Here is a 24,881-nt window from a genome sequence, read left to right as displayed (position 1 = left end):
CCAACTACTGACCCAGCTACCGACCCAGCTACCGACCCAGCTACTGACCCAACTACTGACCCAACTACTGACCCAGCTACTGACCCAGCTTCTGACCCAACTACTGACCCAACTACTGACCCAGCTACTGACCCAGCTACTGACCCAACTACTGACCCAGCTACTGACCCAGCTACTGACCCAGCTACTGACCCAACTACTGACCCAGCTACTGACCCAACTACTGACCCAGCTACTGACCCAACTACTGACCAGCTACTGACCCAGCTACTGACCCAGCTACTCACCCAGCTACCGACCCAGCTACTGACCCAACTACTGACCAGCTACTGACCCAACTACTGACCAGCTACTGACCCAACTACTGACCAGCTACTGACCCAGCTACTGACCCAGCTACTGACCCAACTACTGACCCAGCTACTGACCCAAGTACTGACCCAACTACTGACCCAGCTACTGACCCAGCTACTGACCAGCTACTGACCCAGCTACTGACCCAGCTACTGACCCAACTACTGACCCAGCTACTGACCCAGCTACTGACCCAACTACTTACCAACTACTGACCCAGCTACTGACCCAGCTACTGACCCAGCTACTGACCCAGCTACCGACCCAGCTACCGACCCAACTACCGACCCAGCTACCGACCCAGCTACCGACCCAACTACCGACCCAACTACCGACCCAGCTACCGACCCAACTACCGACCCAGCTACTGACCCAGCTACTGACCCAGCTACTGACCCAACTACTGACCCAGCTACTGGCCCAGCTACTGACCCAACTACCGACCCAGCTACCGACCCAGCTACCGACCCAACTATGCAAGAATTACAAATAAACTAATGAACAAAACAACAAACTGTGACTTACTCAAAATACAATCTCCCACAAACCCAGGTGGGAAAAACAACTATTTAAGTATGATCTCCAATTAGAGACAACGATGACCAGCTGCCTCTAATTGGAGATCATCCCAAAAAACAACAACATGGAAATACAGAAACAAGAACATGACAACATAGAAAATCTAAACTAGACACAACCCCATCACGCCCTGACCTACTCTACCATAGAAAATAAAAGCTTCTATGGTCAGGACGTGACACTTCAAGTGCAGTTGCAAAAACCATCAAGTCCTATGATGAAATTGGGTCTCATGAGGACCGCCACAGGAAAGGAAGACCCAGAGTTACCTCTGCTGCAGAGGATAAGTTCATTAGAGTTACCAGCCTCAGATTGTAGCCCAAATAAATGCTTCACAGAGTTCAAGTAACAGACAACATCTCAACATCAACTGTTCAGAGGAGACTGCGTGAATCAGGCCTTCATGGTTGAATTTCTGCAAAGAAAACACTACTAAAGGACACCAATCATAAGAAGAGACTTGCTTGGGCAAAGAAACATCAGCAATGGACATCAGACAGGTGGAAATCTGTCCTTTGGTCTGATGATTCCAAATTTGAGATTTTCGGTTCCAACCGCCGTGTCTTTGTGAGACGCAGAGTAGGTGAACGGATGATCTCCGCATGGGTGGTTCCCTCCGTGAAGCATGGAGGAGGATGTGTGATGGTGTGAGGGTACTTTGCTGGTAACACTGTCTGTGATTTATTTAGAATTCAAGGAACACTTAACTAGCATGGCTACCACAGCATTCTGCAGTGATACGCCATCTCATCTGGCTTGCGCTTAGTAGGACTATGATTTGTTTTTCAACAGGAAAATGACCCAACACACCTCCAGACTGTGTAAGGGCAATTTGAGCAAGAAGATGAGTGATGGATTGCAGCATCAGATGACCTGGCCTCCACAATCACCCGAAAAGCAGTCAACAAGTGCTCAGCATATACCAGGACCTATAGACGAGGACCTATAGACAAGTACCTATAGACCAGACCAGGACCTATATACCAGGACTGATAGACAAGACCAGGAGCGATAGACCAGGACCTATATACCAGGACCGATAGACCAGACCAGGACCTATAGACCAGGACCTATATACCAGGACCGATAGACCAGACCAGGACCTATAGACCAGGACCTATAGACCAGACCAGGACCTATAGACCAGACCAGGACCTATAGACCAGACCAGGACCTATAGACCAGACCAGGACCTATAGACCAGGACCGATAGACCAGGACCGATAGACCAGACCAGGACCTATAGACCAGGACCTATATACCAGACCAGGACCTATAGACCAGGACCTATAGACCAGGACCTATAGACCAGACCAGGACCTATAGACCAGGACCAATAGACCAGGACCTATAGACCAAGACCTATAGACCAGGACCTATAGACCAGGACCTATAGACCAGGACCTATAGACCAAGACCTATAGACCAGGACCTATAGACCAGACCAGGACCTATAGACCAGACCAAGACCTATAGACCAGGACCTATAGACCAGACCAGGACCTATAGACCAGACCAGGACCTATAGACCAGGACCTATAGACCAGACCAGGACCTATAGACCAGGACCTATAGACCAGGACCTATAGACCAGACCAGGACCTATATACCAGGACCTATAGACCAGACCAGGACCTATAGACCAAACCAGGACCTATAGACCAGACCAGGACCTATAGACCAAACCAGGACCTATAGACCAGACCATGACCTATATACCAGGACCTATAGACCAGACCAGGACCTATAGACCAAACCAGGACCTATAGACCAGACCAGGACCTATAGACCAGACCAGGACCTATAGACCAGGACCTATAGACCAGACCAGGACCTATAGACCAGGACCTATAGACCAGACCAGGACCTATAGACCAGGACCTATAGACCAGACCAGGACCTATAGACCAGACCAGGACCTATAGACCAGGACCGATAGATCAGACCAGGACCTATAGACCAGACCAGGACCTATAGACCAGACCAGGACCTACAGACCAGGACCTATAGACCAGACCAGGACCTATAGACCAGACCAGGACCTATAGACCAGGACCTATAGACCAGGACCTATAGACCAGGACCTATAGACCAGGACCTATAGACCAGGACCAATAGACCAGACCAGGACCTATAGACCAGGACCTATAGACCAGGACCGATAGACCAGGACCTATAGACCAGACCAGGACCTATAGACCAGGACCTATAGACCAGGACCGATAGACCAGGACCCATAAGGGTAAGAGGAGAAAATACAGCTCTTGAATTCCCAGCATTCCTTCAGGCAGACAGGAAACAGAGTCCTTGACCTCCAAACACACACACACACACACACACACACACACACACACACACACACACACACACACACACACACACACACACACACACACACACAGACCTGTCACTAGCAGTAACACTCACGTAAAGTACATCAGTAATGTTAACAAGCTGTACAATGGCACACAGTCATAGAATATGACAATATCTTCACACACATAAAGACAGTCACGTTGAGACTTTGTCTTCCTCTCTCTAACCTCTCTTTCAGCTGTCTTAGTCCCCCAACCCCTCCACACACAGACACAGGCATACACACACACACACACACACACACACACACACACACACACACACACACACACACACACACACACACACACACACACACACACACACACACACACACACACACACATCCTCTCTCCGTCCGCACACTACCCATCAACCATCAGCAACGTCTCTGCACTCTCCATCTAACAGATTCCATTCCCTGCCTCTGTCTTTAAACAGGAAGCTCTGAGTGCTACCAGAGGCTGCTGATCTCTACGAGGGAAATCTAATTTACACGGGCATAATGAGAACGAATGACCATCCTCACCCCATAAAGTGACTGTTGACAGAGGATATGTCCCAAATCGCACCCTATTCTCCATAGGGCCCCATAGGGCTCGGTTCAAAGTAGAGCACTATATAGGAATTATGGTGCCATTTGGGATGTATGTTCACGATCCAGCAATACCTGAGCTGTTGGTTCCTAGAAGATATCTATCTATAAGGGAAACTCAAATGATGACTCAAATGATATCAATTAGCCTATCAGAAGCTTCTAAAGCCATGAAGTCATTTTTCTGGAATTTTCCAAGCTGTTTGAAGGCACAGTCATCTTAGTGTATGTAAACTTCTGACCCACTGGAATTGTGATACAGTGAATTATAAGTGAAATAATCTGTCTGTAAACAATTGTTGGAAAAATGACTTGTGTCATGCACAAAGTAGATGTCCTAACCGACTTGACAAAACTATAGTTTGTTAACAAGAAATGTGTGGAGTGGTTGAAAAATGAGATTTAATGACTCCAACCTAAGTGTATGTAAACTTCTAACTACAACTGTATATAGACCAGCACTGCAGCTGTAATGAATCAGTAACTGTGTTTATATAGACCAGCACTGCAGCTGTAATGAATCAGTAACTGTGTTTATATAGACCAGCACTGCAGCTGTAATGAATCAGTAACTGTGTTTATATAGACCAGCACTGCAGCTGTAATGAATCAGTAACTGTGTTTATATAGGCCAGCACTGCAGCTGTAATGAATCAGTAACTGTGTATCTATAGGCCAGCACTGCAGCTGTAATGAATCAGTAACTGTGTTTACATAGACCAGCACTGCAGCTGTAATGAATCAGTAACTGTGTTTACATAGACCAGCACTGCAGCTGTAATGAATCAGTAACTGTGTTTATATAGACCAGCACTGCAGCTGTAATGAATCAGTAACTGTGTTTATATAGACCAGCACTGCAGCTGTAATGAATCAGTAACTGTGTTTATATAGGCCAGCACTGCAGCTGTAATGAATCAGTAACTGTGTATCTATAGGCCAGCACTGCAGCTGTAATGAATCAGTAACTGTGTTTACATAGACCAGCACTGCAGCTGTAATGAATCAGTAACTGTGTTTATATAGACCAGCACTACAGCTGTAATGAATCAGTAACTGTGTTTACATAGACCAGCACTGCAGCTGTAATGAATCAGTAACTGTGTTTATATAGACCAGCACTGCAGCTGTAATGAATCAGTAACTGTGTTTATATAGACCAGCACTACAGCTGTAATGAATCAGTAACTGTGTTTACATAGACCAGCACTGCAGCTGTAATGAATCAGTAACTGTGTTTATATAGACCAGCACTGCAGCTGTACTGAATCAGTAACTGTGTTTATATAGACCAGCACTGCAGCTGTAATGAATCAGTAACTGTGTTTATATAGACCAGCACTGCAGCTGTAATGAATCAGTATCTGTGTTTATATAGACCAGCACTGCAGCTGTAATGAATCAGTAACTGTGTTTATATAGACCAGCACTGCAGCTGTACTGAATCAGTAACTGTGTTTATACAGACCAGCACTGCAGCTGTAATGAATCAGTAACTGTGTTTATATAGACCAGCACTGCAGCTGTAATGAATCAGTAACTGTGTTTATATAGACCAGCACTGCAGCTGTACTGAATCAGTAACTGTGTTTATACAGACCAGCACTGCAGCTGTAATGAATCAGTAACTGTGTTTATATAGACCAGCACTGCAGCTGTAATGAATCAGTAACTGTGTTTATATAGACCAGCACTGCAGCTGTAATGAATCAGTAACTGTGTTTATATAGACCAGCACTGCAGCTGTAATGAATCAGTAACTGTGTTTATATAGACCAGCACTGCAGCTGTAATTAATGAATAACTGTTTCCATAAGCTTGAGTTGTTATTATTAGTAGCTTGTGTCTGTTTGTAAATCGTTATTTCACTTCCTCTGGTCAAAGGAGTAACAACATGAAATGGTACATGAGGCAGAAATAATGCAGTGTGACTTAGGTTTCACCATCAGCTGGAAGACTGAGTCAGGTGAGAGAGAGGAGGGACAGTGAGTCAGGTGAGAGAGCGGAGGGACAGCGAGTCGGGTGAGAGAGCGGAGGGACAGCGAGTCGGGTGAGAGAGTGGAGGGACAGTGAGTCAGGTGAGAGAGCGGAGGGACAGCGAGTCAGGTGAGAGAGCGGAGGGACAGCGAGTCGGGTGAGAGAGCGGAGGGACAGCGAGTCGGGTGAGAGAGTGGAGGGACAGCGAGTCGGGTGAGAGAGAGTGGAGGGACAGCGAGTCAGGTGAGAGAGAGTGGAGGGACAGTGAGTCAGGTGAGAGAGTGGAGGGACAGTGAGTCAGGTGAGAGAGTGGAGGGACAGCGAGTCAGGTGAGAGAGAGTGGAGGGACAGTGAGTCAGGTGAGAGAGAGTGGAGGGACAGTGAGTCAGGTGAGAGAGTGGAGGGACAGTGAGTCAGGTGAGAGAGAGTGGAGGGACAGCGAGTCAGGTGAGAGAGAGTGGAGGGACAGTGAGTCAGGTGAGAGAGAGTGGAGGGACAGTGAGTCAGGTGAGAGAGTGGAGGGACAGCGAGTCGGGTGAGAGAGAGTGGAGGGACAGTGAGTCAGGTGAGAGAGAGTGGAGGGACAGTGAGTCAGGTGAGAGAGTGGAAGGACAGTGAGTCAGGTGAGAGAGCGGAGGGACAGCGAGTCGGGTGAGAGAGTGGAGGGACAGTGAGTCAGGTGAGAGAGAGTGGAGGGACAGCGAGTCAGGTGAGAGAGAGTGGAGGGACAGTGAGTCAGGTGAGAGAGAGTGGAGGGACAGTGAGTCAGGTGAGAGAGTGGAGAGACAGTGAGTCAGGTGAGAGAGAGTGGAGGGACAGTGAGTCAGGTGAGAGAGAGTGGAGGGACAGTGAGTCAGGTGAGAGAGCGGAGGGACAGTGAGTCAGGTGAGAGAGAGTGGAGGGACAGTGAGTCAGGAGAGAGAGTGGAGGGACAGTGAGTCAGGTGAGAGAGTGGAGAGACAGTGAGTCAGGTGAGAGAGTGGAGAGACAGTGAGTCAGGTGAGAGAGTGGAGGGACAGTGAGTCAGGTGAGAGAGTGGAGGGACAGTGAGTCAGGTGAGAGAGTGGAGAGACAGTGAGTCAGGTGAGAGAGCGGAGGGACAGTGAGTCAGGTGAGAGAGCGGAGGGACAGCGAGTCAGGTGAGAGAGAGTGGAGGGACAGTGAGTCAGGTGAGAGAGAGTGGAGGGACAGTGAGTCAGGTGAGAGAGTGGAGGGACAGTGAGTCAGGTGAGAGAGTGGAGAGACAGTGAGTCAGGTGAGAGAGCGGAGGGACAGCGAGTCGGGTGAGAGAGTGGAGGGACAGTGAGTCAGGTGAGAGAGAGTGGAGGGACAGTGAGTCAGGTGAGAGAGTGGAGGGACAGTGAGTCAGGTGAGAGAGAGTGGAGGGACAGTGAGTCAGGTGAGAGGTAGCCTCACCGCTGCTCCCTACATATGAATGTATTATGCAGTTGTTTTTAATAGGTTGATGTTGACCAGCTGTTTTTAATAGGTTGATGTTTCACTATGCAGAAATCACTCAGCCATTTCCTGGTTGCTAACATTCTAATAGTTTGCCTAATTTCAGTTTATGTCACAAAACAAGCATAGAGAATGTAGAGAATCATTGTACCATCTAAACCGCTGTGAAATATATTTTCCATAACCAAAAATATAGTATTTTCAGCTGTTTTTAAAGCTGGTGTACAAAACCGAAAGTAAAAAAAGACAAAAACAAAACTTAAGAACCAGAAGCATAGAAATAGTGCACATACTGTAAATATATAGAACATAGAACGTATCTACCGCTTCTTAGACTGGCTTTCAATGAGAATGACAGATCTATAACACCCATTTCTATGTGAATTTGGACGGGTCGCCCAAAAAGTTACATATTCTCAGTCGTAGAACTTCGGCTTGCAGTTTGACTCAGAAAGTGACCTTGACTCAGAAAGTGACCTTGACTCAGAAAGTGACCTTGACTCAGAAAAGGTTGGTGACCATTGATCTTGAGTGTACCAATAACTCTGGTCTCCCCTCTCTCTAGGGACTACCAGGGCTAATTAACTGGTCTGTTAAAGGCAGCAGCCCCCAGATGGCCTGTAGAATTGGGTGTGAATATTGAGCATGTCATGATTGTCCCTTAAGGCTATCCATACTAATTCCTTTATTAACAATTTACACTCTTCTACCTGTATACGGGTTGAAAATGGCAGATTTGGGACGTTGATAAATGCCTAAATTAGTACACAGTGGCTGTACAGTAACATGCTACACATGACGTCAGACCTCAGGCTCTCTGTTTCATACCTCTGTAACGGGTTTTGACTGACAACTTGAGCACCGTGCGCAACAACAAGTTGCCCCCATCCCTCCTGCTAATTTGGTCAACTTTTGCCCCCCCCAAAAAAATATTTTGTAGTCTTGAGTGAGGGAAATGCTGTAAATTACAAGAACTCTGATGTATTTTGAAAGTTGAGATGTTGAGGTCATTACAAGCAATCCAAAACACCCGCGAGTCCCAAACCTGCACTTTACATTTCCATATAATAAAACGTAATGTAATACACACATTGTGTCAACGTTTATGATCAGTACGTTTGGCGTACAGTTACAAGATATGACGTTATACCCTGGGTTGTCCTGAACACAATGAGCCTATGTTTGTTTTTTTTTTGCATCGGGAATAAAATTGGACGCAGACCTCACATCTGAATTCACTCATGATTCCATTCTATGCGTATCAAAATGACAATCTGCTTCTCTGAATTGCCTGGCGAAAGCCTAACACCGTAAGATCATATTTTATCATTTTTAGTTAGTCGTGTTGGACAAACTGAACGTGGTTTTAGGATTGTGTAAACAACAACAGTAATTGTGTAAAGGCAAGGATGCAGGGCTGTGTTCCAAACAATTACAAGTTCGCTTTGCTCTAGTTCCTCTACGGCACAGCGAAGAGAACTCAAATAAACACCTTGATGAAGTCCCCTTCTCCCAAAAATCACTTGTAAACACTAGTTATTCTTCTCACTCAAACCCTTGTTATTTTTATTTTTAAATTATTTTTTTTGGTCTTACAATGCACCTACCCCGATGTTTTCCAGGAATATTCTTATCACGTAACTGAATATATATGCGTTCAAATGTCGTTGATCAACGAATGAATTGAAAAGTAGAGTAAATGTATAACGCATATAAAAAAATCAACAGTTGTAATGTTTTTGGGATTCAGTCTCTGGTGAACTGTTGTGTCTTCACCTTCCGTCTGATGACGTTCCCATAATCCTCTTTATTTCTATACTTCTTCTGTAAGATTTAGATTTTTATTAGCATCTATTTTAGTTCTCATTTGGACTAATCTTCCAATAGTCCTTTAAACATTAACATAAAATGTATAAATATAATCACATTTTCACATAGAAACACACTGTTACAAACTACAGACATAACGGAAGAAATGTTTACATTTAGCCTTATCCGTATAGGCCAATTCCCTTAGGGGTTAAAGGGTTTTTTAAAAGGCCAGCCCTGAAGTTAACTCAGCACAGAACCTCTCTCCGGCTCCCAGTGTGATGTCTAACAGGGGGTCAAATATCTTACGTCACATAGATACAGAGAACAACAACTCTATTGTCACACTATTATATAGGAACTATTCAGACATCACACAGATTTACCCCCCCCCCCCCCGAAAACAACATGAGGAAAATGTCTCTATTGTTTTGTCTGTTAGTCATCCTTTTGGTCTCACAACAATAGTTCTGGTGTCACCTGCCCTGGAGCCATGTGAAGAAACCATGAATTATAACAGAACAAGACAGGAGGTTAAAGCCACATCAAAGCTGTTTGTCACTCCCAGGCACCCATCCATCTGTGTGTTTGTCTGTGTGAGTAATAGTACAGCTGAAGGCCTCTGTGATTGCTGGACCGCGAACCTGCCATTATTCACAAACAGTCGCCCTGTGACTAGCCGGTAACAAACAGTCGCCTTGTGACTAGCCGGTAACAAACAGCCGCTCTGTGACTAGCCGGTAACAAACAGCCGGTAATAAACAGCCGCCCTGTGACTAGCCGGTAATAAACAGCCGGTAATAAACAGCCGCCCTGTGACTAGCCGGTAACAAACAGCCGGTAATAAACAGCCGCCCTGTGACTAGCCGGTAACAAACAGCCGGTAACAAACAGTCGCCCTGTGACTAGCCGGTAACAAACAGTCGCCCTGTGACTAGCCGGTAACAAACAGCCGCTCTGTGACTAGCCGGTAACAAACAGTCGCCCTGTGACTAGCCGGTAACAAACAGCCGGTAATAAACAGCCGCCCTGTGACTAGCCGGTAACAAACAGTCGCTCTGTGACTAGCCGGTAATAAACAGTCGCCCTGTGACTAGACGGTAACAAACAGTCGCCCTGTAACTAGCCGGTAATAAACAGTCGCCCTGTGACTAGCCGGTAACAAACAGCCGGTAATAAACAGCCGCCCTGTGACTAGCCGGTAACAAACAGTCACCCTGTGACTAGCCGGTAACAAACAGTCGCCCTGTGACTAGCCGGTAACAAACAGTCGCCCTGTGACTAGCCGGTAACAAACAGCCGGTAATAAACAGCCGCCCTGTGACTAGCCGGTAACAAACAGCCGGTAATAAACAGTCGCCCTGTGACTAGCCGGTAACAAACAGTCGTCCTGTGACTAGCCTGTAATAAACAGTCGCCCTGTGACTAGCCGGTAACAAACAGCCGGTAACAAACAGTCGCTCTGTGACTAGCCGGTAATAAACAGTCGCCCTGTGACTAGCCGGTAACAAACAGCCGGTAATAAACAGTCGCCCTGTGACTAGCCGGTAACAAAAAGCCGGTAATAAACAGCCGCCCTGTGACTAGCCGGTAACAAACAGTCGTCCTGTGACTAGCCGGTAACAAACAGTCGCTCTGTGACTAGCCAGTAACAAACAGTCGCCCTGTGACTAGCCGGTAATAAACAGTCGCCCTGTGACTAGCCGGTAACAAACAGTCGCCCTGTGACTAGCCGGTAACAAACAGCCGGTAATAAACAGCCGCCCTGTGACTAGCCGGTAACAAACAGCCGGTAACAAACAGTCGCCCTGTGACTAGCCGGTAACAAACAGTCGCCCTGTGACTAGCCGGTAATAAACAGCCGCCCTGTGACTAGCCGGTAACAAACAGCCGGTAACAAACAGTCGCCCTGTGACTAGCCGGTAACAAACAGTCGCCCTGTGACTAGCCGGTAACAAACAGCCGCTCTGTGACTAGCCGGTAACAAACAGTCGCCCTGTGACTAGCCGGTAACAAACAGCCGGTAATAAACAGCCGCCCTGTGACTAGCCGGTAACAAACAGTCGCTCTGTGACTAGCCGGTAATAAACAGTCGCCCTGTGACTAGCCGGTAACAAACAGTCGCCCTGTGACTAGCCGGTAATAAACAGTCGCCCTGTGACTAGCCGGTAACAAACAGCCGGTAATAAACAGCCGCCCTGTGACTAGCTACAGGGGTAGTTGAGTATAGGGACAGGGGTAGTTGAGGACAGGGACAGGGGTAGTTGAGGACAGGGACAGGGGTAGTTGAGTATAGAGACATGGGTAGTTGAGTATAGAGACAGGGGTAGTTGAGTATAGAGACAGGGGTAGTTGAGGACAGGGACAGGGGTAGTTGAGGACAGGGGTAGTTGAGTATAGAGACAGGGGTAGTTGAGGACAGGGGTAGTTGAGTATAGAGACAGGGGTAGTTGAGGACAGGGGTAGTTGAGTATTGGGACAGGGGTAGTTGAGTATAGAGACAGGGGTAGTTGAGTATAGAGACAGGGGTAGTTGAGTATAGAGACAGGGGTAGTTGAGTATAGAGACAGGGGTAGTTGAGTATAGGGACAGGGGTAGTTGAGGACAGGGGTAGTTGAGTATAGAGACAGGGGTAGTTGAGGACAGGGGTAGTTGAGTATAGAGACAGGGGTAGTTGACTACAGGGGTAGTTGAGGACAGGGACAGGGGTAGTTGAGTATAGAGACAGGGGTAGTTGAGTATAGAGACAGGGGTAGTTGAGGACAGGGGTAGTTAGAGTATAGAGACAGGGGTAGTTGACTACAGGGGTAGTTGAGGACAGGGACAGGGGTAGTTGAGTATAGAAACAGGGCTAGTTGAGTATAGAGACAGGGGTAGTTGAGTATAGGGACAGGGGTAGTTGAGTACAGGGGTAGTTAGAGTATAGAGACAGGGGGATTTGAGTATAGGGACAGGGGTAGTTGAGTATAGGGACAGGGGTAGTTGAGAATAGGGACAGGGGTAGTTGAGGACAGAGACAGGGGTAGTTGAGGACAGGGACAGGGGTAGTTGAGTATAGAGACAGGGGTAGTTGAGTATAGGGACAGGGGTAGTTGAGTATAGAGACAGGGGTAGTTGAGTACAGGGGTAGTTGAGGACAGGGACAGGGGTAGTTGAGGACAGGGGTAGTTGAGTATAGAGACAGGAGTAGTTGAGTATAGAGACAGGGGTAGTTGAGTATAGAGACAGGGGTAGTTGAGTATAGGGACAGGGGTAGTTGAGTATAGAGACAGGGGTAGTTGAGTATAGGGACAGGGGTAGTTGAGGACAGGGGTAGTTGAGTATAGAGACAGGGGTAGTTGAGGACAGGGGTAGTTGAGTACAGAGACAGGGGTAGTTGAGGACAGGGGTAGTTGAGTACAGAGACAGGGGTAGTTGAGGACAGGGGTAGTTGAGTACAGAGACAGGGGTAGTTGAGGACAGGGGTAGTTGAGTATAGGGACAGGGGTAGTTGAGTATAGAGACAGGGGTAGTTGAGTATAGAGACAGGGGTAGTTGAGTATAGGGGTAGTTGAGTATAGGGACAGGGGTAGTTGAGTATAGAGACAGGGGTAGTTGAGTACAGAGACAGGGGTAGTTGAGGACAGGGGTAGTTGAGTACAGAGACAGGGGTAGTTGAGGACAGGGGTAGTTGAGTACAGAGACAGGGGTAGTTGAGGACAGGGGTAGTTGAGTACAGAGACAGGGGTAGTTGAGGACAGGGGTAGTTGAGTACAGAGACAGGGGTAGTTGAGGACAGGGGTAGTTGAGTATAGGGACAGGGGTAGTTGAGTATAGAGACAGGGGTAGTTGAGTATAGGGACAGGGGTAGTTGAGTATAGGGGTAGTTGAGTATAGGGACAGGGGTAGTTGAGTATAGAGACAGGGGTAGTTGAGTACAGAGACAGGGGTAGTTGAGGACAGGGGTAGTTGAGTATAGGGACAGGGGTAGTTGAGTATAGAGACAGGGGTAGTTGAGTATAGAGACAGGGGTAGTTGAGTATAGGGGTAGTTGAGTATAGGGACAGGGGTAGTTGAGTATAGAGACAGGGGTAGTTGAGTACAGAGACAGGGGTAGTTGAGGACAGGGGTAGTTGAGTACAGAGACAGGGGTAGTTGAGGACAGGGGTAGTTGAGTACAGAGACAGGGGTAGTTGAGGACAGGGGTAGTTGAGTACAGAGACAGGGGTAGTTGAGGACAGGGTTAGTTGAGTACAGAGACAGGGGTAGTTGAGGACAGGGGTAGTTGAGTATAGGGACAGGGGTAGTTGAGGACAGGGGTAGTTGAGTATAGGGACAGGGGTAGTTGAGTATAGAGACAGGGGTAGTTGAGTATAGGGACAGGGGTAGTTGAGGACAGGGGTAGTTGAGTATAGGGACAGGGGTAGTTGAGTATAGGGACAGGGGTAGTTGAGTATAGGGACAGGGGTAGTTGAGTATAGGGACGGGGGTAGTTGAGTACAGAGACAGGGGTAGTTGAGGACAGGGGTAGTTGAGTACAGAGACAGGGGTAGTTGAGGACAGGGGTAGTTGAGTATAGGGACAGGGGTAGTTGAGTATAGAGACAGGGGTAGTTGAGTATAGGGACAGGGGTAGTTGAGTATAGGGACGGGGGGTAGTTGAGTACAGAGACAGGGGTAGTTGAGGACAGGGGTAGTTGAGTACAGAGACAGGGGTAGTTGAGGACAGGGGTAGTTGAGTATAGGGACAGGGGTAGTTGAGTATAGGGACAGGGGTAGTTGAGTATAGGGACAGGGGTAGTTGAGTATAGGGACGGGGGTAGTTGAGTACAGAGACAGGGGTAGTTGAGGACAGGGGTAGTTGAGTACAGAGACAGGGGTAGTTGAGGACAGGGGTAGTTGAGTACAGAGACAGGGGTAGTTGAGGACAGGGGTAGTTGAGTACAGAGACAGGGGTAGTTGAGGACAGGGGTAGTTGAGGACAGGGGTAGTTGAGGACAGGGGTAGTTGAGGACAGGGGTAGTTGAGTATAGAGACAGGGGTAGTTGAGTATAGAGACGGGGGTAGTTGAGTATAGAGACGGGGGTAGTTGAGTATAGAGACAGGGGTAGTTGAGTATAGGGACAGGGGTAGTTGAGGACAGGGGTAGTTGAGGACAGGGGTAGTTGAGTACAGAGACAGGGGTAGTTGAGGACAGGGGTAGTTGAGTATAGGGACGGGGAAGTATACAGACAGAAACCCTTCCGTTTCTTGGCCAGTTGTCTTAGACAGGGTTGTTGTCTCGATGTGTCAATTCATAGACAAGTTCTCTGCATTTGAGACGACTAAGCCCATGAAACTGGTCCGTGAGATTCTTGATATGTTTATCAGATAAGACCTTGTGTTCCTCTGTTACTCTATCATAGCCTCCTTTTCTTCTTTGTCGTTGTCCCTCTTCAGTGTCGTTCAGTCTATTGTTTTCATCCCTTACCGCTGCTTGAAAGGACTTCTTCCCTTCTCTCGCTTCCTTGGCTGCTCTCTCTCTCGAACCTCGAGGGGGGCTAGACCCCTGCTTGTGTTATGTTTGTATACACGGGGAAGGATGATGTCTGCAACGATAAAAATCCACTATAACAATAAAAATTCCCTCTCGCGAGTTCATATGCATGACACATCGCATAAAACGGACTAAATGGAATCATCATTTGTATGGGGTGTCCATTGGTTCAACTTACCCCATGGCAAACATTTTGACTATATAAGCCTACACAGCTACAAGGTCACTTTCATATTGTAGCTTTTATAGACCCCAACTAACACATAATTTGACCTTTTTTGAAAATCAGTATCTTGGACCTAACTTGCTCAGCACTTTTTTCCATGTGGTCTCTCCCTTCACAGACTCCATGAAATTATAACCTCTTCCTGAATATCTGGTCACATGATTAAATAATTGGTCACATGACTAGAAACAAAGGGGTGGCTCAGTTTACCCCAGTCTCCCCTACTGTGCTGGCCCTGGATATTTTCTTTACAGATTGTTCTTTCTGGGCACAGTTCCAGAAACGATGGTTGATCTGTAACCAGGCCAGACCAGTACAGCTTGGTTTGGCTCAGTAGTGTGGAAGGGGGTAATGTGAGTGGAGTGTTTAATCTGGTTTAAACCAGGCAAGTATGTGACAACAACCTCTTACATACCATCTGGTCACTACTCTGTTTATCTTATAAATATGTTGCCTAGTCCCCTTCCCCCTATACATATCTACCTCCATCACTCCAGTATCCCTGTCCCCTATACATATCCACCTCCATCACTCCAGTATCCCTGTCTGCTTCCCCCTATACATATCTACCTCCATCACTCCAGTATCCCTGTCCCCTTCCCCCTATACATATCCACCTCCATCACTCCAGTATCCCTGTCCCCTATACATATCTACCTCCATCACTCCAGTATCCCTGTCCCCTTCCCCCTATACATATCCACCTCCATCACTCCAGTATCCCTGTCCCCTATACATATCTACCTCCATCACTCCAGTATCCCTGTCCCCTTACCCCTATACATATCTACCTCCATCACTCCAGTATCCCTGTCTGCTTCCCCTATACATATCTACCTCCATCACTCCAGTATCCCTGTCCCCTTCCCCCTATACATATCCACCTCCATCACTCCAGTATCCCTGTCCCCTTCCCCCTATACATATCTACCTCCATCACTCCAGTATCCCTGTCCCCTATACATATCCACCTCCATCACTCCAGTATCCCTGTCCCCTATACATATCCACCTCCATCACTCCAGTATCCCTTCCCCCTATACATATCTACCTCCATCACTCCAGTATCCCTGTCCCCTATACATATCTACCTCCATCACTCCAGTATCCCTGTCCCCTTCCCCCTATACATATCTACCTCCATCACTCCAGTATCCCTGTCCCCTTCCCCCTATACATATCCACCTCCATCACTCCAGTATCCCTGTCCCCTTCCCCCTATACATATCCACCTCCATCACTCCAGTATCCCTGTCCCCTTCCCCCTATACATATCTACCTCCATCACTCCAGTATCCCTGTCCCCTTCCCCCTATACATATCTACCTCCATCACTCCAGTATCCCTGTCTCCTATACATATCTACCTCCATCACTCCAGTATCCCTGTCTGCTTCCCCCTATACATATCCACCTCCATCACTCCAGTATCCCTGTCCCCTTCCCCCTATACATATCCACCTCCATCACTCCAGTATCCCTGTCCCCTTCCCCCTATACATATCCACCTCCATCACTCCAGTATCCCTGTCTCCTTCCCCCTATACATATCTACCTCCATCACTCCAGTATCCCTGTCTCCTTCCCCCTATACATATCCACCTCCATCACTCCAGTATCCCTTCCCCCTATACATATCCACCTCCATCACTCCAGTATCCCTGTCTCCTTCCCCCTATACATATCTACCTCCATCACTCCAGTATCCCTGTCCCCTTCCCCCTATACATATCTACCTCCATCACTCCAGTATCCCTGTCCCTATACATATCTACCTCCATCACTCCAGTATCCCTGTCGCCTTCCCCTATACATATCTACCTCCATCACTCCAGTATCCCTGTCCCCTTCCCCTATACATATCTACCTCCATCACTCCAGTATCCCTGTCTCCTATACATATCTAACTCCATCACTCCAGTATCCCTGTCTCCTTCCCCCTATACATATCTACCTCCATCACTCCAGTATCCCTGTCCCCTTCCCCCTATACATATCTACCTCCATCACTCCAGTATCCCTGTCCCCTTCCCCTTATACATATCTACCTCCATCACTCCAGTATCCCTGTCCCCTTACCCCTATACATATCTACCTCCATCACTCCAGTATCCCTGTCTCCTTCCCCTATACATATCTACCTCCATCACTCCAGTATCCCTGTCCCCTTCCCCCTATACATATCTACCTCCATCACTCCAGTATCCCTGTCCCCTATACATATCTACCTCCATCACTCCAGTATCCCTGTCCCCTATACATATCTACCTCCATCACTCCAGTATCCCTGTCCCCTTCCCCCTATACATATCTACCTCCATCACTCCAGTATCCCTGTCCCCTGTCCCCTATACATATCCACCTCCATCACTCCAGTATCCCTGTCCCCTATACATATCCACCTCCATCACTCCAGTATCCCTGTCTCCTTCCCCCTATACATATCTACCTCCATCACTCCAGTATCCCTGTCCCCTTCCCCCTATACATATCTACCTCCATCACTCCAGTATCCCTGTCTCCTATACATATCTACCTCCATCACTCCAGTATCCCTGTCCCCTTCCCCCTATACATATCTACCTCCATCACTCCAGTATCCCTGTCCCCTTCCCCCTATACATATCTACCTCCATCACTCCAGTATCCCTGTCCCCTTCCCCCTATACATATCTACCTCCATTACTCCAGTATCCCTGTCCCCTTCCCCCTATACATATCTACCTCCATTACTCCAGTATCCCTGTCCCCTATACATATCTACCTCCATCACTCCAGTATCCCTGTCCCCTATACATATCTACCTCCATCACTCCAGTATCCCTGTCCCCTTCCCCCTATACATATCTACCTCCATTACTCCAGTATCCCTGTCCCCTATACATATCTACCTCCATCACTCCAGTATCCCTGTCCCCTATACATATCTACCTCCATCACTCCAGTATCTCTGTCTCCTTCCCCCTATACATATCTACCTCCATCACTCCAGTATTCCTGTAGATTGTTAATATGGTACTGGGACTGACTTTTAAATATTTCCTGTATATATTACTTACTTACTTTATTTATTGTGTATATCATATTCTTAAGTTCTCGTGTGTTGATTTTATCATCTGACTAATATACCGTCTTGACTCTGGTCCCTATTCACAGTCAGATTCCTACTCGGACACCATCATCTAACTAACATACCCTTTCTGCGTCAGCAACCAGTCATAGGTGAGAATGGGATGTGGTGTCTTGCTAATAGACTCTATGTCATCTGGTAGACGTCTGTAGAGTCATCAGACCAGTCGCCACTTGCGTACCCTCACACTGTGTTTTTATGTGTGTTCACCCTCCTCACATATCAAACGTGTTTTATGATTGAGGATAAAACTCTCTGATCTGGTCTGTCAGCAGAAATGACGTGATGTGTGTAATCATTCAACTGAGAGAGTTCTCTCTCTCTCTCTCTCTCTCTCTCTCTCTCTCTCTCTCTCTCTCTCTCTCTCTCTCTCTCTCTCTCTCTCCAATTTAAGGGGCTTTATTGGCATGGGAAACATATGTTTACATTGCCAAAGCAAGTGAAATAGATAATACCGTTTTTCTCAATCGCTAAAACACTAAAACCTATTGGCTGAACAAAGTTCTGTTGCCTGGACTCATTTAGTTAATTATGCAGTCTGTTGTCAATACCTTAAACCCTTTCACATGGTAAAACACAATTTGCAGATCTCACTTACATTTTTCAGCAAAACTCTAAACACATTGTTTACTCTAATGCACATTTCATCCATACTGGTAAACACAAGTGGCAACAATCAAATACAAATAGAGAACACGTCATTGATTGAACACAACCACTCAAAATTGATTTAACCTGCTTCAAATGATGCGACACAACCAATATAAGCCAGTTCAGAGAGCAAACAGGTTGTTGAAGGTGGGAAGGAGAAAGTCTGAGAATGGATAGAAGAAACAGTGTGAGAGGACGAGGACGAGGACGAGTGTGTATGCGAGGTGGGCGACGAGGAGGAAGAGGAGGAGGAGGAGGACGAAGAGGAAGAGGAGGACGAAGAGGAAGACAAAGAGTGGAAATATCTGATGAAATTCGAGCAACAGTTATAGACCATGTTCTTGTCCATGGACTGACAATGAGGGAAGCAGGACTTAGAGTGCAACCCAATTTGAGACGATTTTCTGTGTCCACCATAGTAAGGACATTCAGAGAAGAGAACAGGTACAGTATACTACTGTAGTTTTGTAATTGCAAATTTACTGTACTACACTATATGCAGCTGTTTCAATAGACATTTGTAAAGTTAATCACTGTATGTATTGTACTGAATGAATATGTTTTGTAACTGCACAACTACTTTTTGTAGAATTGCGAGGCTGCCACATGCAGGTGGAAGGACAGCTATATTCACTCGGGAGCAAGAGGCCGTTATAGTTGGCATGGTCCTTCAAGATAATGCAACACGACTCAGAGAAATCCAGGAACGAGTGATACAAGACAACACACACTTCCAGGGAATCGACAGTGTGAGCATTTCCACAATTGACCGTGTCCTCCATCGTAACAGGATGCGAATGAAACAAGTATACAGAGTACCTTTTGAGCGCAACTCACCAAGGGTGAAAGAACTGCGAGCTCAGTATGTGCAAGTAAGTGTACATTCAGAAACATTTACTGTAATCCAGATTGTCTACAGTACTAACACATACTATGTGAATGACAATACTCTTCAGTACATACAATGTATGTGAATCAGAAGTGCATACAGTAGGCCTAATTGTACTCTACAGTATAGCACTGTCTCTGTACGACTTACAAAATCCTACATACAGTATATTGTATTTCTACACACAGACAATATTTGACTTGGAATCCTTGGACAGACCCCATGAGTTCATCTTTGTCGATGAAGCAGGCTTCAATCTAACAAAGAGGAGAAGGAGAGGCCGAAACATGATTGGACAGCGGGCCATTGTTGAAGTCCCTGGTCAACGAGGTGGCAATGTCACAATCTGTGTTGCTATCAGCAACCATGGTGTTCTACACCACCATGTTACACTCGGGCCATATAACACCCAGCACCTTCTAAGATTTATTGCCAATCTAAGAGATATTTTATTTGAGCAGCAGGTTCAAGAGCAGCAGGGTCAAGAGCTAAATGAGAATCCCATCCCCACCTATGTGATAGTGTGGGACAATGTCAGTTTCCACCGAGCTGCTCAGGTAAAGGGAATTGGTTTAACATCAATGGGCAGTTAATGAACTTGGACCTCCCTCCATACTCACCCTTTCCTGAATCCGATTGAGGAGTTTTTCCTCCTCTTGGAGATGGAAAGTGTATGATAGACAACCCTACACCAGAGTAAATCTGCTGCAAGCCAGGGATTTAGCCTGTGGTGATATAGGTGAGGAATCATGTCAGGGCTGGATAGGGCACACAAGAGGCTTCTTTCCCCGTTGCCTCAGGAGGGACAATATTGCTTGTGATGTGGACGAAGTGCTCTGGCCTGACCCAGCCCAAAGACAAGAAGAAGCACATTGATCACATGTTTACTCCTTTGATTTTTGTCCCTTTTAGTATTGTATACTGTAGTACAGTGCATTGTAGGCTGTATACTGTACAATGGACAAATTGTATGGCCCTGAACATTGTGCTTTCCATTTATTAACAGTACTGACTGCTCAATAGATTTTGACTGGTTGCAGGTTCATATCAACAAAGAACAAGAATTACAGTATCACAGAGATAAAGGACAAGTTTGTGAGATGCAGGGTACAGTACTGTAAAAATAGGGGTACAAGGAGGAGGAAGAACAAAAAACTAAATTGCAAAGCAGAGTAGTAATTTCTGATCCATTTTGAGCTACTATGATAGAACATGTTTTCGTTCATCAAAAGACAATGACGGAAAAATATGAATATTTTTTTTAGATTAAAAATGTACTTCTCCCTGAGAATTGTATGTTTTGAACAATGTGTTTTCTATTTTTTTTCGGTGTATTGTTTACTGACTGCTTGAGAGTGTATATCATTTTGATCACGTTGTTTATGATTTGAGAGCAGTGTTTGATTTTGAACACAGGTCAAACTGTTTTGAGGCGAATGTTTCATTTTGCGAGAGGAGTCAGAGGTTATGTAAATATTGCCTGAAGATGAGGTTTCGTGTTTAATGTTTTCAGGAAATGGAGCAAAGTTTCAGAAATTGTGTTTTAGCAATTGAGAAAAACTGTAAATAAAAGTGAAATAACAATAAAAAAAAATGAACAGTAAACATTACACTCACAAAAAATCCAAAAGAATAAAGCCATTTCAAACATCATATTATGTCTACATACAGTGTTGTTGTAACGCCCTGGCTATAGAGAGGGTTTTTTTGTTCTTTATTTTGGTTAGGCCAGGGTGTTACATTGGGTGGGCGTTCTATGTTCCGTTTCTATGTTTTTTGTATTTCTTTGTTTTGGGCCGTGTGTGGCTCCCAATCAGGCACAGTTGTAGTTCGTTGTTGTTGATTGGGAGTCACACATAAGGAGCATGTTTTTCCTTTGGGTTTTGTGGGTAATTGTTTCTGTTTAGATATTTTCCTAAGAGGACTGTTTTGCTGTCGTGTTTTTGTTCATTTTTTTAGTGTTCTCTTTTGTTCTATTAAATTCCAAGATGAACACTAACTCCGCTGCACCTTGGTCAACTCTCTCTTCAGACAGCCGTTACAGTTGTAACGATGTGCAAAAAGTTTAAGTACAAAAGAGAAAATAAATAAACAAATTTACAATGGTGTTTGTTCTTCACTGGTTGTCCTATTTTTGTAGCAACAGGTCACAAACCTTGCTGCTGTGAATGCTCTCTCTCTAGCTCTTAATATCTCTGTCTCTCTCTCTCTCTCTCTCTCTCTGTCTATCTCACCGTCTCTCTCTGCTCCTCTCGGAACATTAGCTGTCTTATTGTAAACCCAGAGGTGAAGAGAGGGGGAGCCTTGAGTTTCAGAGATGTCCAGACACACATTTTGGCAGAGAACTATAGCAGAAAACTCTCCCTCCCTTCCTCCCTTCCTCCCTCCCTCCCTCCCTCCCTCCATTTCCTCCCTCCCTCCCACCCTCCCTCCCTCCCCTCCCTCCCTCCCTCCCACCCTCCCTCCCTCCCTCCCTCCCTCCCACCCGCTCATATAGCCAGCCCTATGCCTGGCTCTATAGCAGTACAAACAATGACTTAACGAGAGAACAGACTAGGACAACTCTTCCTGTCTGTCCTATGGTTCTCCAGACTTCCTGCTTGGCACAGCTAAATCCCTGCTGAAGCTCTGTTTTCCGCCGTCTAACCGCGTCTCCCGGTCTCTCCAATTTATTTTTTTCTTTCTCTTTCCATCCCTCTTTTCCTGTATCCCAGCTTTCTCTTTCTTAAATCTATCTTTCTCTCTAGCTCTCTCTCTCTCCCTTTCCATCTCTCTTGATCTCTCTCTCTTTCTGTAGCCCAGTTCAGGTCCAGCCCTCGGGTCAGTGACCACTGACACAATCTGTCTCTCTCCGCTCACAGCAGACAGCCATGTGCACTGCCAACAAGAGAGAGAGAATTCTAAAATGAACCCATCAGTATCTTATTAGATGGACCCATCAGTATCTTATTAGCTGGACCCATCAGTATCTTATTAGATGAACCCATCAGTATCTTATTAGCTGGACCCATCAGTATCTTATTAGATGAACCCATCAGTATCTTATTAGCTGGACCCATCAGTATCTTATTAGATGGACCCATCAGTATCTTATTAGATGAACCCATCAGTATCTTATTAGATGGACCCATCAGTATCTTATTAGATGAACCCATCAGTATCTTATTAGATGGACCCATCAGTATCTTATTAGATGAACCCATCAGTATCTTATTAGATGAACCCATCAGTATCTTATTAGATGGACCCATCAGTATCTTATTATATTAACCCATCAGTATCTTAACAAAGCTAGAGAGAGAACTGAGCAGACTGACACATGGACAAAGAGTTCCTGGCTGTAGAGCTTTGGCTGTCCAATCCAGCAGGACAACACTCTACACTGCCAGCCAGTAAGACAACACTCTACCCTGCCAGCCGGTAGGACTACAGTCTACTCTGCCAGCCAGTAGGACTACAGTCTACTCTGCCAGCCAGTAGGACTACAGTCTACTCTGCCAGCCAGCAGGACAACACTCTACTCTGCCAGCCAGTAAGACAACACTCTACTCTGCCAGCCAGCAGGACTACAGTCTACTCTGCCAGCCAGTAGGACTACAGTCTACTCTGCCAGCCAGTAGGACTACAGTCTATTCTGCCAGCCAGCAGGACAACACTCTACTCTGCCAGCCAGTAAGACAACACTCTACTCTGCCAGCCAGCAGGACAACACTCTACTCTGCCAGCCAGCAGGACAACACTCTACTCTGCGAGCCAGCAGGACAACACTCTACTCTGCCAATTTATGGTCATGTCCTCCATTTATATTCAGTGACAGTGGCGCTGTGTGTGTGTGGGGGGGGGGGGGGGGGATTTACGTGTGTGTTAGTGGCAGAGAGGAAGTCCTGATTAATTCAGTAGACAAGCCAGACAGACATAATTGTGTCATCTGAGAGAAAGTCCACATCAACACACATGACTGAAATAGAAAGGTCACCTTACAGGGAACAATGGAGGGTCATTTCTGTCATGGTTTCATCTAATAACATACTGATGGGTTAATATAATAAGATACTGATGGTTTAATAGATACTGATGGTTTAATATAATAAGATACTGATGGTTTAATATAATAAGATACTGATGGGTTCAGCTAATAAGATACTGATGGGTTCAGCTAATAAGATACTTAACTAGAAAGACAGTCATTGACCCACTGCCACCCCCGCTTCAAATCCTCTCTCCTCCTCTCCTCTCCTCTCCTCTCCTCTCCTCTCCTCTCCTCTCCTCTCCTCTCCTCTCCTCTCCTCTCCTCTCCTCTCCTCTCCTCTCCTCTCCTCTCCTCTCCTCTCCTCTCCTCTCCCCTCAGACACAGAGTCAGAGAGAGATGCCTGACTGTGTCCCCACCAATTACCCCCATCGAACTGGAACAACTCTGACCTTTGGATCAACAACGTTCAGCCTTCATACATCTGAGGGCCCACTACTGTGTGTGTGTGTGTGTGTGTGTGTGTGTGTGTGTGTGTGTGTGTGTGTGTGTGTGTGTGTGTGTGTGTGTGTGTGTGTATGAGTGTGCATATATAGAGATTTAGCTTCTTCCGTCCTATCCAATCTCAGCATCGTAAATCCCAAACACATGACGCCAAAGTCACAGTCACCAATTAAAAGTGCCCCTCACTGTTAAAATGAAGAAGCTACATTGCACTACTGTATATAGGGAAGAGGGTATCATTTGGGACAGGGAAGAGGGTATCATTTGGGACAGGGAAGAGGGTACCATTTAGGATAGGGAAGCGGGTATCATTTAGGAAAGGGAAGAAGGTATAATTTGGGACAGGAAGAGGGTATAGTTTAGGACAGGGAGGAGGGTATCATTTAGGACAGGAAGAGGGTTTAATTTAGGACAGGGTGGAGGGTACCATTTAGGATAGGGAGGAGGAGATCATTTAGGACAGGGCTGGCGGGTACCATTTAGGACAGGGAAGAGGGTTTAATTTAGGACAGGGTGGAGGGTACCATTTAGGATAGGGAGGAGGGGATCATTTAGGACAGGACTGGCGGGTACCATTTAGGACAGGGCAGAGGGTATAATTTAGGACAGGGTAGAGGGTATCATTTAGGACAGTAAGAGGTTATCATTTAGGACAGGGCTAGTCTAGCACAGTGCTAGTCTAGCAGGTTTATCAGACGTTGTTTTTGTTCAGAAAAGCCCTGCAGCTCTGTCCTAACTCCTCCTATGCCACCTAATATTCTGCCACGTTACAGTTACAGGCCTCATCTGAAGTGACAGGGGGTAAAAAGGTCCTCCCTCTGGAGGCCGGGGCCAGAAGAACGAACTCAATCAAACAAACAATCATTAAATACTA

The 24,881-nt window shown here is 46.3% G+C and overlaps 1 protein-coding gene across 1 annotated transcript in view; it reads right to left on the bottom strand.

Moving 5' to 3' along the window:
• LOC115163837 (LHFPL tetraspan subfamily member 6 protein) overlaps window positions 1–24,881 on the bottom strand; it is a gene marked incomplete at its 5' end in the record, with an annotated part of 126,717 nt that overhangs the window by 79,336 nt on the left and 22,500 nt on the right.

The sequence above is a fragment of the Salmo trutta genome, chromosome 26, assembly GCF_901001165.1.
Source record: "Salmo trutta chromosome 26, fSalTru1.1, whole genome shotgun sequence".
Taxonomy (NCBI): Eukaryota; Metazoa; Chordata; class Actinopteri; order Salmoniformes; family Salmonidae; genus Salmo; species Salmo trutta.
Note: the sequence above shows the minus strand (reverse complement) of the source record. Positions and strands in the feature narration are given on the sequence as shown.